Here is a 17,000-nt window from a genome sequence, read left to right on the forward strand (position 1 = left end):
TAATTCCTTACACCCAGATACAACCGACAACTATACTTATCTACTATTGGTTATAAGGTCCCTATAAGCACAGACCTGTTTTGAAACAAAAAAATTGGATTTTCACTTTTTTAGTTTTTTGAATATTTTTTTGAGTAACTCAACGGAAAATAATCGGAAAATTTTCCGCTTTTGATTTTCAATTCGTTTTTGTCTCCGTAATCAAATCCCAGAAGGACTTTTGGGACACCCTGTATATACAATAAAATAGAAATTAATATATGTATACTTTACCTCAATGTTGCCTATATTTGAAATGCAATAACAGTTATTTGTAACATCTTTGACGCCTTTATTATATTAGATTAGTTAGCTTTAGTTGTGTCATATATGCAGACGTGATAGGTCTTGTTCTTGGTATCCTCCTGGTTGTGAATAATTATACAAAATAAATTATATCAAGCTAATTTGCTTGACAAACTGAAATATATTAATACGGTAATGTAAAGACATAAAAATTATAATCATCTTTAACCTTATTTCCCAAATTCGTTTATTAACTGGGCAAGAATAATTTTTGTTTTTTTTTTTATTTGAAGATTGCATTATTTTTTTCTATATACCTATACCTGTTGCTTGTGAAAACTTCAGTTAATGTAATCGTTGTTTACTTTAAATGTATATGTGCCCAATAATTTGTGGTATGTATTTTTTTCTAATTTCTAGAAAATTCGTACACTTGCATTTTAAAAATTTTTCAATAGTAGTATGGGCGCAAAAGTTAGAACATATAGAGATTCTCGGAAAAAATCTATGAAAAATCTATGAAATTATGATTTAATATTTACTGTATCCTACTGTACAGTAGGAAGTTTAACAAAATTGTGATAAGGTGAAACACATTTTCAATAAAATTGTTGGTAATGTGCGACAAAATTGTGTAATTTTTTATATAAATTATACTCAACAGTAGGTACTACAACTGTTTAAATATAATTCTCTTCCGTATTCCAAACTTATACGATTTTTTTCGACTGCCACTAACATGGCATTTGTGAGAATGGTGTGCCAAAAAAAAATGGATTAACTTATGGTGTTTCGCCATAAGACAAAAATCTTTAGTAACATCACAATGGGGAAGACATTATATTGATTTTATTTTGTTTAAACTTTAACAGCTATGTAAAAAACAAACCTAATCTAACCTCTCTGTTGACATGAATATCGTTGATTTCATACGAACAAATTTTTATACGAATTCGCTCCCAATATCACCTTACTTCATTTGTTTTTTCTAAGGTTACTTACAATTTTGCCAAATATATAATAGAACTAGCGCGTTTATTTGTTTCTATAATGCAACTATCACTGCCTGCATATTATTACACTTTTGAAGGGCGTTGATCCAATTTTAATTGTCTATATAAATTACTTTTTACTTGCTATTTAACAAAGTTATTGAATTTTTTTACCGCAAATGCAATATGCACCACGGACAATGGAACTGTTCCTTTGTGAAAACAATATACCTACTTGTTTAAAAAAATAAAGTAATTTGATTAGTAGATAAATGGAATACAATCTATTTGATACATGCAAAAGTGTATTGCAGGAAATAATAATGTACCAATATTGAAAAAAATAGCAGATGTAAGGTTGATTTTTGCAAGCGTAACAGAAATGTTGTAAAATATCTTGAAAACGGCGTCCTTTCAGCTCTGATTTTAATTTCGGAAATAAGAATAAATCGCAAGGAGCCAGATCCGGTCAGTAAAGAGGGTGAGGGAGGACAGTAATCTGATTTTTGCACAACACTGACGAATCGACAAAGCTAGTGTGAGGTGGGGGGGCATTATCATGGTGCAAGAACCATGAGTTGTCTTGCCACAATTCTGGTCTCTTTTTGTGGTGGATTTTTTTCAAGTATCCGTTGTAAAACGTCTCGATAGTTTCACCTTGAGACAAGAATTCAAAACCCACAATTCTATTAAAGTAAAAGAAAGTGAGCATCACTTTGACATTGGATTTTGGGGCGTGGAGATCTTCTTCCAACCCATTGCAATTTGTCTCGATGTCTGTTGTTTGGTCATCAAACCAGGAAACTTTGCTGCAACTCGATGCATGTTGAATTTTTCACTCAAAATCTCATAGCATGACCCAATTGTTAACCTCTTATGCAATTTCTCTGTTTTTTATATTGTACAGAGGAAATTGTTCCCACTTTAGAGTTCTACGTGAAGGTAATCGTAAGAGATAATTAAAATGTAGATGTTCTATAATATAGAGATTATCTTAAGTTTTGTCAGGATATATTCGACGAAACGTCAGCCTGTATTGTATTAATTTAAGATGAATTGCGTATTTAAGCATTATCTCTAGAAAAGCATCATTGACACCATGTATACTACTTTTCCCTCACTTACTCCACCAAAATTTATTTAAAGAAATTACTGAGTATCGTTTTAAAACATTTAAAGCGGGATGAATGGATATGAAATACAAAACATCCGCTTCTCCGAACAAATTTTGAAACTTCTCGACAACAAGAGTGCGTGCTATGGAGCTTCAGAATATCGATAATGTGTATATTATTATAAAGCTCCACACACTCGTAAGTCCTAACTTGGTAATGCAGGGGGTGTTTGCTTACTTTTCTAACTGCATTAAATATTTAGGAGCAGGTTTTGAATTATTTACGAACGCAAGCGAACGTAGACTATGTTCAACTCCTTAGATCACGAGAACTGAATATAAGTTTTAATTCTGCTTTGAATATCCGTCAGTTCGCGTTTTAATTGTTCTTTCTCGATATTTCCTCAACATAATCCAATGTTTGGGGTCTTCCTTAATTCAGCTGTCAAATTTGATACAAATAATCCATTAGAGCTGAAGATAATACAGAAATGATTGAATGATTGAAGAAAAGAGTATTTTTGCATTCATTTCGACCAAGAAACACTTTGTGGAGGCTTTGCCGAATTAAGCACACCCAGTATATTAAATAGACATTTTTGGTTTAAAAATGCAATGTTTCCTTGGCCTGGGTTGGCGTTTACCAAAATTTGATCGGCATCCTCTTATGGTTTTATTAGGAGAGAATGATTCAATAATTGCAGTCATATAAACTAAACGCTATTACTGTTGCAGTGCCATAATCCATTGTAAATTACCCACTTCGTAAGAAAGAGGTTAAGGTAACTATACCTCTATATAGATATTCAAATTGCCGTCTAAATTTTTTAACACATGCGCGTGCACAGACTCCACACGCGTCTTACGTGTCGCTTTCCACCACAATGGTACACCTCCTAGACAAATGAATATCAAAGGACCTTGGTGCACCAGACTACTAGATTTTTCGATGCACGACAAAGTGATGTCACCAGTCATCACCCTTGGAGGTGTCAAGATTTGCATCACTTTGCATACTGCCTTAAGATGATCGCATGCAAATTTAATGTAAATAGTCATAGGTAACACATTTATTATTGTTATGCCTAAATAGGGTAAAAGTCGTTCTGGCACGAATCGAGCCATAAGTATTAAGATTATTATAGTTTGCATAAGTGGTGCCCCCTTTTAAGCACGAGCTGTAGATATTTGTCTATGCAAATAGAGGTCATTTTGCAGCGAGGTAAACTATTGTTTAGGAAGTAAATAGCTATGCTTTTATTTTTATTTTCAATTAATCTTGGTATGGGTATATATTTTAAAAACTGGGAAAATTCAGTTTAAATTGAAAATAGATATCGACGAAAATGTTAAAAATTTTTTCATGAATTCTGTGATGATAAGGCTATTGTTAAAAATACTGTAAAAGTAGTTGTTGCATAATGTAATTTTACATTTTTATTACAGATATATTATCTAAATTAATAGAAAGTAAAGGATTGGCAGCTTTCTGAGCAGTTAGAAGAAAGAATAAGAAATGCTTTTGATCAGATTCAAGCAATAATAAATTTCGAACAAATTACATTTTCTTTACTAAAAAGATGTCGGGCCAGTTTGTGGAAATGGAAGTTTTGAGCATTTACTAAAATGAAATCATTAAAATGATGACTAATGTTATTAATTTATTTATTCGAATAAATAACTGAAATATTAGTGCTTGTCATGTGATTTAAGTAAGTTTTTCAGTTGGTTTTTTAAGTTTTACTCGAAAATCAGGCTTTTTTAGAAAAACATAAGAGAGTAGTAATATGTTGAAAATTGAAAGATGAATCCGAAATTATTGTTGTTACCGTAAAGCAGTGGTGCACTATTTTATTTAGAAAAATATGAAACTAGTTTTTAAATTATTTAAAAAAATAAAAAATATGTTTTGAAGTTCCTAAATAGATAAAAACTTTTTAGGAAAAACTCCCCTTAAAATTCACCAAACAGTACGAGGTTTCATTTTTGGTTTCATTTATGAATCACCCTGTATATAGGCACAGAAGACAATAAATATTTCCCCGAAACATGCTACCCATATTTTCAAAAAATAGTATTCGATAAACGATTACCATTATTAGTCACCATTATGTTTTATAGGTCAGAATTTTATTTGTAATTTTAAAGATTTAAATTAATGTAAAATTATCGTGCACGTTTCAACTTGAATAAATTTAGTTTTCAGCCCAACGCCGACGAAAAGAATTCACAAACAAGTTTTCATAACCTACATGCATAAATAACATGGATTTTATTAATTTTACTCGGTACATAATCTGAAATCATATCACACAAAAACTATAAACCCCAATTGTAGTAATTACACTTTCCACGTGGTTTCATGCACACACTTCGACACGCGATATCCGTAGCGACGTTGCCAAATGGCCAGAAAGTACCCGTTTTCTAGAATATTCAAAAGGTAAAAAAATCGTAGAGCGTATCTATTGGAACCATTTGGAAAAAATCTAAATTTCAATTCGTCTATAAGGCTATAAATCCTTAACATTCTATATCTAGCAAAAACATACGGTATTTATTAATAAATTTAAATGAAAACAAAATTATTTGAGCATTATTTACACAAAAAAAGTATCTTATTATTTTTAGATGATCTTCATGTGAAAATCAAAATGTGTTACTCATTTTTTATTTAAATTTTATGATGACGTGATGCACTTCTATTAAATCAAGATATCTATGCTTTTAATTAATTAATGAATAACAAAATAAAATATTTTTTTACAAGTATTTAGATCTGAGGATTTTCCTTCCAATGCGGCAACGCCGCCCGTACTTCCACAACTCCTGGCATTTTTCCCGGGACTGTACCCTATCCTAGAACAATAAGAATGTGTCGCCCACTAACGGAGACGGCGAGAACTTTCTAAGACGCCAGTTTTTTCTGCCGGACATCTAGTGTGTAGTAGTGGAGGCGTTGTGGAAGTTGGAGAGACGACGGGCATCCCGACGACCCGCCGCTAGAGCGACGCGTGCCTCCACGGATCGTTTTCAAGATCAAGGAGGCTGCCAGAACAGATGTGTGGAGAGGTTTCTATATTCGTTGTTACGTACCGGAGAAAAATGATGACTATAACGCTAGTTTACGCCTATAAAAATATTTCTAAGGTTACAAAAATGTTTAAATATGTAAAATTTATTGTTTTTTAAAACTATAATAACTTTGCGGATTAAATACAACGGACGGGCAACGATGCTATACGGGGAAATTAAAGAGTAACTTTTCAGGCTATATGTCTCTGAAAAGGTAACTGTATTTATATTTATTTGTTTAAGTATGAATATATTTTCAATAAACAATGCTGTATGAGCTAATAAAAATATGTTTTATTGTCATCAAGAGCAATGTGAATGCTCCAGAGATTTTTAGTACTAAACCGGTGTGTTGGGAAAATATCTTTTTTGGTTTGTTAGTTTCACAAATGTTGGAGAGTATTAAATTTGATGCAAACAAAGTCGCAATGACTTTAATTTTACACGGGACACATTTTGCATTATTCTTTTTATATGTATAATATGAGTACACTATATTCACGACGTCGAAACACATTTTTAAAACGTTGGCATCGCTGATGACGAGCTTTATCCTCTAGCAACAAAAACACGTATCTGTGAACGTGAAATAAGAAATGTACAGAGGAATTTATTAAAAAATGATTATTATGATAGCAGTGGAGCACATTTATAAAGGAGATCTATATATACCTACATACAAGGTGAGCCATTAGTGTGAGAAAGTAAAATAACTCCCTTGTTGCTCATAATACAGAAAAAAAGGTTATATACGTTATATAGAATCAAGAAACCTAAATCACAAATATTGATACATACAGGATGATGAGTAAAAACGAGACACGTCAAATATAACATTTTTTTAAATGGAACATCCTGTATATTTTTAAACATATGGATTTCTTATAAAATTTTATATATGGCAATATAAACAGTTTATCATTTTAGTGCGGGGTTGCCAAGTTATGTAGAAAATTCTTCGAATTTTGGAAAAAAAATGACCTCGAAGAAGTTGTATTAACTTTCAGTTACTAACACTTGGAATAAAATAATTATACAGACTTATAGGCAAATGTTAGACAAAGGCTCCTATATTAGCTAACATCGATATTTTATACAGGGCATTTTTTATGATACGATCATTTTTAGAAACTTTAAACCTGATTCTCTAAAATTTTTCAAATGGAACACCTTGTATTTTATTGTTCTACTTTAGTCAAATATCGGTCCACTTCAACTTTTATTAAGCATGTTCTACATCTAAAATTGTTACTATTTAAGATATAGCAACATTTCTGAAGAAACTTAATTTTTATTATTTTATAGTGCACCACAAATAAATATTAACTAATAAAATTAACTCAAAATGAAAATGATAAATTATGAACTGACAAGTTGACACAATGTGACAGTTTTTTCCAAAGCCATTTCGTGCGACCGAAAATAATAAAAATTAGGTTTTTCCAGAAACGTTGCTATATCTTAAAAACTAACAACTTTAAGTGTAGAACATACTTAATAAAAGTTGAAGTTGATATGTGAATAAATCATAACAATAAAATACAGGGTGTTCCATTTGAAAAATTTTAGAAAATCAAGTTTGAACTTTCTTAAAATGATCGTATTATAAAAAATGCCCTGTAAAAATATCGATATTAACTAATATAGGAGTCTTTTCCTAACATTTGCCTATAACTCTGTTAAATATTTTTGCCCAAGTGTTAGTAGCTGAAAGTTAATACAACTTCTTCGAGATCATATTTTTTCCAAAATTCCTGTACAACTTTTATATAAACTCTTTTTTGTATTATGAATAACAAAGGAGGTATTTTACTTTCTCACACCAATGGCCCACCCTGTATATTTCATGTATTTTGGCTTTTTTGTGCAACTGCTAATAGTTGTACTTTTAACATCGTGTCTTTATATTCAATTTGCTTTCCCGTCAACCATTATATGGCTCTTCTTCTCCATGCAGATGTTGTCAATTTTTATATTCGTCGACTATGATAAGGCGCATTATCTATGACAGTCACCGCACCAAGTTCAATGTGAGACAAAATAAATGCAAGCAGTCCTGCCAAACCTTGGAGACCGTAATTCTTCATTTGTCTATGTTACGTCGAAATAATAAATTTTCGTTTCTGATTTTTTTAATACTATTTTCGCCATACTACAATTTCATTCTTTTCTATTAGCATACTTTTTCGACATGTAGTAACATTCATCGATACAATCTAGGCAAATCTTCAACTTCTACGGTTACAGTTTAAATTTTCTTCTTCCTACGAATTGCATATTTAATGCCGTTGTCCGTGATCTGTTAATTTTTTTTCTTTTACGACTACCCTGATTGACACCTGCACACGATTCAAAATTAGAAGCACACTAAATGCAATAACTAAAACGTGGAAATAACAATAAGTTTTTCCTACTTGCACGCATATGACACGAGAGGAAACGTCTAAGCTGGAAACTATGCGCAAAACCATATTATCGGATTTGGAACATTCTGCCTACTATTTTGGGACTACAGTTCGATGGTGTGCGGAAGCCTTTACATAGCCAAGCCCAACTCCGCTTTCATGTGGATCTGCCCCAAAACAGACCAGTTGAAACGTGGTCATATCAACGCTTCTGACAACAATTTCTATGCGTGGGCGCAAGCATCGAGAACGTAAAAACAAAACACACACACGGACGTTTTTTATTCGCTAATCCGAATCGACGACTCGCCTCATTATAACCACCTTTTTCCTCCTTTCTTTTTCCATTCGTGTGTCACTTTGCGCTAGAAGGAATTAGCCCACTTACCCGCCCAAATATAAATAAATGTTGCCCGTAATTATATTAATAAATATATTTGTAACGCGCCTTCACCAATTCAAATTTAAATATTCCATTAATCATCCGGTAATTTACTATTGTTGTCATTGTTGATTGCATGTTTCACACGGCGAGCTCGGACGAATTTGGTTATCGGCCGAGAAACGGGTCTTATTTTAATTTAATAGAGGTCGATAGGGATTGTCGAAAACCTCTTTCGGTTCATTATTTCAGGACTGCAGGAGATAATTCCGTGTTAACGGTGTTGGTTCTGTTGTGGCTGATTGAAAAACCGACGTTGGAGGGGGGCTAATAGTGTACAGTTACACGCTTGTTATCATGTCATTCACTTATTTGGAAAGCAAATATATTAACGACGGGTGATAAAGACGCGTGCGTTATCGAGCGGTTCTGTCCAAAAATGAGAACTTGTTTAAAATTGATACCTACTTGTGGTTTCGACGTACAAAATGTCAGATATTTATGGTAAAGACAACGATGAAATTTTTTCATTTGATTTTTGCTGTTCTGTTCTGATATTTTTTTGGAAAAGAAAGTTTAATTGTTTTCAGTTCCAGAAAAATATGAATAAGGTGATAAGGTTTTGCTCTTTATCGATATCCTTCCAACGTTTTGACCACCATCTAATCTTTCTTCTTTTTTACGTACATATTCATTTTAATTTCAGTTAGTTTTCACTTATGATGATCATTAGAAACTACCAAAAGTAGACCTGTGTTTTTCCTTTCAGTGTCATAGCGATCATCTGAATGAACTAGTGTTATTATCAAACATCAATAGATAATGTATGCAATTTCAACATATCATTAATAATTACTAATTGAAATAGTTATTTTTGATTCTAGATTGCGAAAATTCAAGAATAAGAACTATATTTTATTACCAAAAATGTGGAGAAAATTTTGACCTTTACAATTAATTTACTTCACATGTATATCACTCAACTAAACTGCATATATTTTAATATCAAATATTCTTTGACGCATCATTATCCCTTTCCAAATCTGGTGCTTCTTCAAAAAATACCCAGTGCCTTTATCAAAACACTATTATTGTAGTGAGCAGCTTACCATCCTCCAGTGGAGTCAGTTTTCAGAATTGTTTTGTTTTCAGATGGATGTGAGAGAGGGCAAGCTATTTTTTTCTGGATTACCTTCAGTACAATTCACATAATAAAAGTGTAGATCCCTAGATCTGGGCGAGGTCTGGTACATTTTCAAAATTGCAAAAATGTTTAAAAAATTTTACTTATATCTTGGAACCTATGCATTTTGGAAGAATATTGAAGAGGAAAACAGTTTTAGAATTACAGTTTGCACATTATACTGTAAGTTAAAAATGTTTAAATTTATTAATGAAAAAAGGCAAAATAATCAAGTTTTTGGATATTTTAACGTATAGAGTATAATAACACACCAAAATTGTCAAAACCAAAACTAAATTGCGAATTGATAAATGTAATCTAATTGTTTAAAAATTAAAAAAAGAGTGTTAACTTTAAAAATTTATTGTGGCCGATATAATAATAAGAAAAAGTTAAAAAATTTATAATTGCCGTAGGTAGAGTTAGAGCAACTGATTTTAATATCTAAGTGGGACATAATTTTGAGCACAGTTTTGTACTAGCAATAAATTTAGTGTATTTTTATCACATTCTGATAGATTAGTCTTCGTTAATCGTTAATTATAGACTTCTAAGTAATGGTAATATGGAACTGGGTTCATTAATTGCCTTCACATCAGAAATATTGAATATATTTTCCAAAACTCTGAAATTTTATGTCTGTTTTAATATATATTTACCTTATAAATTATATTCAGAAGAAAAGACTTGGAAAAGCATTGGAAATTGTGTAATCAGTGTCACTGTTTTGGGTGCGAAAAAAACTGTTATAATTGTGATTACTGTTGTTAATAATTGTGTTTTTAAAAACACCATATTTAGCAGAATTCCATCAGTTTTTTATAAGATAATTTACGATTTTTAGATTGTTGCAATTACAAATGTTTGAATATATAGTTTTAGTTTTGGCATTTAAGAAAACGCAAATTTATATAATTCTAAAACAATTCATATATGTGTAAATATAGGTATATGAATAAAAATCTGTAATAAAGGTAATACACTTCTAGTTATTAATAAAACTAGGGCGAGATTCCATACTGCACTGAAAATGTTTCCTCGTTACTGATTGCTCACTACACACATTTAATGACAGAATTTTTAAGGAAATGAAAATGAAGAAATAGTTTTGCACATATTTTGTTGTGAATTATCAAATCTTTAAAATACCGCGTCAACCAAATGCTCATTTTCCTTTCTGTGAAAATGGTTCGATGACAGCCTCAAGAAATTTGGTGTCTTAAGAACAATTAGAAGATACAGTTTACCGTAAATATATTTTGTTACAGCGATTTTCTTCGCCTGTTTCTGAAATGTTTGGTTTCTTGGAATTTCCTTGATATTCCTATAAATTTATTGGCATCTATTTTATAAATATACTTAATTTTTTTTAATAATTTCATAACACTACTTCTTTGGCTTCCAGTAAATTCCAATACTTTTTCAGTTATAAGAAAATTGATTTAAAATCGTTTGCCGCATAATTGAAAAATATGCTTCTAGATATATGTGGAAGCTTTCCAATTAACTAAACAAATATTATTTTTATAGCAAAAATCTATAAAAAACTACTACGCACATCAAATACACTGAATTTAATTTTTCTATTGTTAAATAAAGAACGTCTGCACCTTCAACTGTATTTTGACCTCTACAGTATATAACATTATTTGCAGTCAATGTGAAAATAGAATTTTTTCATTTTTCTTTAATTCCAAGAAAATCAATTATTTCCCGTCGCCAGCCAGATTTCGAAGAAACTAAATCTAATGTCGTACGACGCTAAAAATAAATATGTATACTATACGTCTTGTACTATTTGTCTGGATACACCTCATTGGTCTAAATAAAATCGATCTACAAAACATATATTCGCAATGGAGGAAGTAGGTTTATGTTTATTTGGAACAGTTGAAAGAGTACGTACATACCGAAAATAATACTTATTAAATACCTATTAATATTAATTTAATTTATTGCAAGAGATATATTGTTTGAAATGCAGTCACATATATTTTTTTCAGATATTTATATAAATCATGTTGGAATTATGGAATGTAAAAAGTAAATGAATAATTCATTTTTCAGATTTAAGAACTCCTATTAACTGTATGAATTTTAGTAATCTTAGACAGATACAGTGTCTTTAAGTTTTTAAATGAAAAGTTACATCCTTAGACAAGTAAGATGACAATATTCACATCAAAAACTTGAACTGGTTTAGAATTCCAGTACAACTGACAGGCGTTTTCGGCTTTTACTGGTCACTATTCTGTCTCTAACTTAAATCAGTCACCATATATCCTTAATACAGGGTGTTTCCTAAGTACGCTCCGTAAATTCATGTCACACTGTCTTATGGTATGTAAAGAAAAAAGTTCATATAAACCTGTGGCTGGAAATTCTTAGAATCCGAGATACAGGGTGTTAAAAATTTTAAAATAGTAATACATATTTGAAGTAAATTTGGAACAGTCAATGTTAGGTTCTTAAAATTTGGCAATTATTGTACGTTCGTGAAGAGTTGCATTTTTAGTATAAAGTCAAATTATATCTGCTGCCAGAGGCGTGTGTCAGTCGACATTTTCGTCATAAAATGTAGAACGCCAATGGATTTTTTAAAATTTTTGTTATTTTCGGAGACGCCTAACATTTTACAACAAATTTTTTTTGCTTAAAACTAAGCTATTCTTACAAGAATGGCTGGCAACTACAAACAACAATCATAGAGATAATCAGTTTCGACACAAAATCAAAGCGGATGTTGAAAATGGCCACCTTCTGATAAAACGCACGATTCAAATTGTTTCATCATTGATTGTCTCACTCGTTCATCACAACTTTGAATTATGCGATTTTGTAACTCGATTTCATCTACTACAGACGTCTTATACACAAGAGACTTGAAGAAATTACTTTTTCAGGTGCCAAATAGTAGTTCAGTAATTGAAAATATGTAAAAAATTAGGAAAAATTCGGTAGAATTCAATGAACTACTTTACCCCACCCGAATTTTTGGGATTCATTTTCAAAATGGCGTCCAAAGTTCGCAAGAAACAGTTTTTTTTCATTTATAAAAAAAAATAAACATTTTAGAAAAAAATGTTTAAAAAAAAGCTGTAGGAATTTTTAATACGCTAATCTAATAAGCCCAAACCAGTTTTGATCGATAAATAAATTAATTAGTTATTGCAAAAAAACCGCTAAAAATTGCAATTTTTTCAAATACTTAGTTGTACCTCTTTCAAAATTAATAATTTTTTTTGAAACTCTTGAAAGCATAGCGCTTGGTGAGCAAATAAAATGATTTTTTCAAAATTGAAAAATATTGTTTAGTTTTTACGAAAATCGAGTTTTTCGAATTTTTTAATAACTACACTATTATGTGCAAATATTGCGCGAGCCTCAAATCGATTTCAAATATCGCAAAACACGATCCAGAAGTCGTTTTTTTTTTCAAGGCCATAAACCTTTGATTAACTTTTTGATTTCAATTCGTATCAAAATGTCGATAGTGCCATTCGAATGTTTACATTTTTTAACGAATTTAAAAAAAGTCTGTCCTTCGACCAACAGGGGCCGAAAAAAAATCGCCACGATTTCATTTATTAATATTAAGGGCTGAAATTTACACATGTTTTAGTTGAATACTTGTTCTTGAATATGAAAAATAGTCTGCAATTAAACTTTATTTTTATGAGCCAGTGGGCCTGGGAGGGGGGGGGGGGTGAGTTTTTATCGGTTATGTATTTGTGTTTACATACATAATGGTACGTATCTAATTGAGATAATAAAAGAATGAAAGTAATGTCGGTTAGTTGAAGAAATAAAAAGGCGGAAAGTAGAAAATTCTTGATATTTTTTTCGATCCTTTTTGTTGCGATATTTGAATTCGATTTGAGGCTCGCTTTTTTTTTGAAAAACTCGATTTTTGCAAAAACTATAAAATATTTTTCAATTTTGAAAAAATCATTTTATTTTGCTCACGAAGAGCTATTCTTTCACCAAGTTTCATAAATAAATATTAATTTTTGAAAGAGATACAGTTATTTGGAAAAATTGCTTATTTTAGCGGTTTTTTTGCAATAACTAATTAATTTATTTATCGATCAAAACCACTTTAGGCTTATTCGATCCGTATTAAAAATTGCTACAACCTTTGTTTGAAAAATTTTTTTCAATAGTTTATTTTATAAAAGAAACAAAACTGTTTTTTGAGAACTTTGGACGCCATTTTAAAATTGAAGCCAAAAAATTCAGGTGGGGTCTTTACCCCTCCTGAATTTTCATTGAATTCTTTGGAATTTTTCCTAATTTTTACATATTTTCAATTACTGAACTATTTTTTGGCAAAAATGAGGTATTTTCGACAATTTGGATTAATACATAAAAGTTTGGCTCTAATCTTCGTTTGTTGTCAATTTATTGAAACCAGAAAATAAATGGCATATTTCTCGTAACCCGCAATAAAACCGAATCACACTGTATATTAACACTAGGATGGATCTTGCAGCAGTTCGTGGGAAGCGTCAGCGTGGTTATATTCCTGAAACATTTTTTTGAATAAACGCAACTTCCTCCCGCGACGCCGCGCCGCAGGTAAAATAACGAAAACGGTCTTAACTCAGTACGATCTAACTCATGTCTGACGCATAAATCTGGAAAGATAATATCGCAGCGAGTTACATTTCTATCGTTACGGCGCGCTGTTGTTTATTCTATACTCATATTATCCTTATCTCCCCTGATAAACGCAGATCGCGGCTGTTCAATTAGAGGATGCCCACTCCTAATTGAAAAGCTAATTAAATAACCACCAGGTACTTCCACACTTACACACAAGTGCCACTTAGTTGAAGGATGGAGGAAACAGTCAGGCTACATTTACATGGGCATTTGTAAAGCGGAACAAATTGGACGACTTGTAAAAACAAAACCCTAATTACTCTCATTTCCATAAATAAATAATTTCTTGTAATGAACACCTCGGGTGTGCGAAGATGGCACGGTCGGACGCCTCGATCGGGATCGGTTTCCAAATGAAGAGGTCTGTCTGGGGAGACAGAGGCGCCGATAGCCCGACGGCGAAGGGGGACATTCTTTCAATAAGAAGAAGAGGACAGTTCGTGTTCAAATAATAATCTATCCTCGAATGTAAGTAAATGTAAAATTATGTCCTACAATGACAAGACAAGACTGCTGATTTTTTTTTTAATGGATTTATAAGAATTTATTGAAGAACATACTAGTTAAGTAACTATAAAAATGTAGGCTTTATTTACACAATTCTAAAGGCTCTCAGAACATTAACATTTTATTGATTTGGACAAAGTGGAGATATTTAAGGAATATACATTTTATTAGTTACAAAATTTATCTCCTATTGGATTGTTGCTTTCTTATTTTAATTTTAATAGTCTCTACCGTAGGCGAATTATGTTTTCAATTATATTCCTTTTTTTAAATTATTAATAATAATTTAAATGCCGATTCATACATTGCAAAGAGTATGATTTAGGTATTTCATGAGTATACATTCACAGGATGCTAAAAACTAATGATATGCATCCATACAAATTTAAGCTACTTTCTAATCTCCATCCGGGTGACGCCGTGCAACGTGTACAATTTTGTGAAACGATGTTAGTGCGATGCCAAGAAGATCCACAATTTTACCAACATATTATATGGACAGACGAGTCAAAATTTACGAGAGAAGGTATTTTTAATAGACATAATACTCATTTGTGGTAATCTGAAAATCCTCATGTTATTCGCGAAAGAAACTTTCAAAATAAATTTAGCGTAAATGTTTTTTGTCTAATTAAAGATAACCAATCTCAATATTTTGCAAACGGTTGTGGCAGATTTTCTAGATGATATACCTTTAGACCAACTAAGGAAGTGTTGGTATCAAATAGACGGGGTTCCACCTCACTGTCACTATTAAATCGATCAACAGCTGACTGAAATATTTGAAGATAGATGGATGAAACGCCTAGAACCGTCGAAGTGGCCAGTGAGGTCTCCCGACCTCACTCCATTAGATTTTTATGGTTGTGGAGTAATAAAGCAAAAAGTTTATTCTACTCCCGTTGCTTCAAAAGAGGATTTTATTGCTGGAATACGAAGAGCGTTCCATGAATTGCTTGGTGTTATCTCTAGAATCCTCAAGTGCTTAGCTGTTAATGAGGGTCATATTGAACACTTATGGCTATTTAAGTCATTTTGTTTTATCTTAGTGCATTATTATTATCAACATACATAATTAAATTGTGTATTACTATGTATGAAGTTGATTTTTTCGAATCTAATGATCGAAGTAGTCTCTGAAATAATTCTAATGGGCCGTCACCGTAAGACACCCTGTATAGGTACTTTTAAAAAGTTTACAACATTATCTCGTTTTGAATTCATGTTCTTGATTTAGTTTGCTTTTTTCGATATAAAAATTATTATTATTATTATTCTTGTTGTTGTTGTCGTCGTTGTAGTTATTATTAACATTTTCTACTTTTTATTTTTTTTTAATTTTTATTCTGGTAGTTATTTAATTTTATATTAATTTTTAATGTTCTGTTCATTTTGTGCCAAAATTTACTTCACATATCTGAGAATTTTTTTCCTGACGCCACTGACAATAATAATTATATCGGAGGTGGTGTATAATGGCAGTGTTTTGTCATAATTTCACACTGTGTTTATACGGACGTCGGGAGTACTTCGTTTAATTAATTAGTACTCGTTCCGGTAATTGCCCCCGTAATTTACATTCGTTAGACATTCTCTTTGCCTTCGTCAGCATTATTAATTTTTTAAAAGACAAGGAGGAACGCCACTTAGCCGGTTTTGTTGTGGGCGTCATTTTAGGAAGAATTTCTTAACGTTACGTACCCCGCAGGCAGAACGTTTGGGGTGGCGGTAATAAATATCATTAAGAATTGGACAATTAGATGTAAGAAAGCGAAATTTTACAACATGCGCAATGGTTTTATTAAATATTCCTTAAATTTTATGTGAGCATTGTAACAAAAACGCATTTGTAATGAAAGAAATTAATAAAAAAACATACAGAACATTCCAGCTCCTCCCGGTGCAACTCAGGGTTCCATTCTGGGGCCATTACTATTTAATATATATACCTAGAATTCGTTGTAAGTGACAAAGAGTTTAAAACTGTAGAACAGTGCATTTTCGAATAATAATCCAATTTTTTATATTTAGATATCTTTCACTTTCACTGAATATGGAATACTTCTGTATATCATTACAGTATTCATATTTTATAAAACTAACGACTTGCTTTTAAATAGTTACTTACTTTTAAATTATTACCACTTTTATGTTACTGAAAGAAAAAGTTTATAGTGAATATTGCAATAAATTATATACCTATCGAAGGTGTAAATATTCAACGCGTTCCATTGGCGCTTATATTTATCACTTTATTAATATTTATTTGTTTAAAATTATCGTAATAGATAATTAATGTCGAGGTTTATAGAAACGGCTGTAAAGCCTACTATTAACGTTTATAGACACATCCATAATATTCAAATTAAAGTAAATGCTAAAGTGACTTTAG

Source organism: Anoplophora glabripennis, unplaced genomic scaffold, assembly GCF_000390285.2.
Source record: "Anoplophora glabripennis isolate ALB-LARVAE unplaced genomic scaffold, Agla_2.0 scaffold153, whole genome shotgun sequence".
NCBI lineage: Eukaryota > Metazoa > Arthropoda > Insecta > Coleoptera > Cerambycidae > Anoplophora > Anoplophora glabripennis.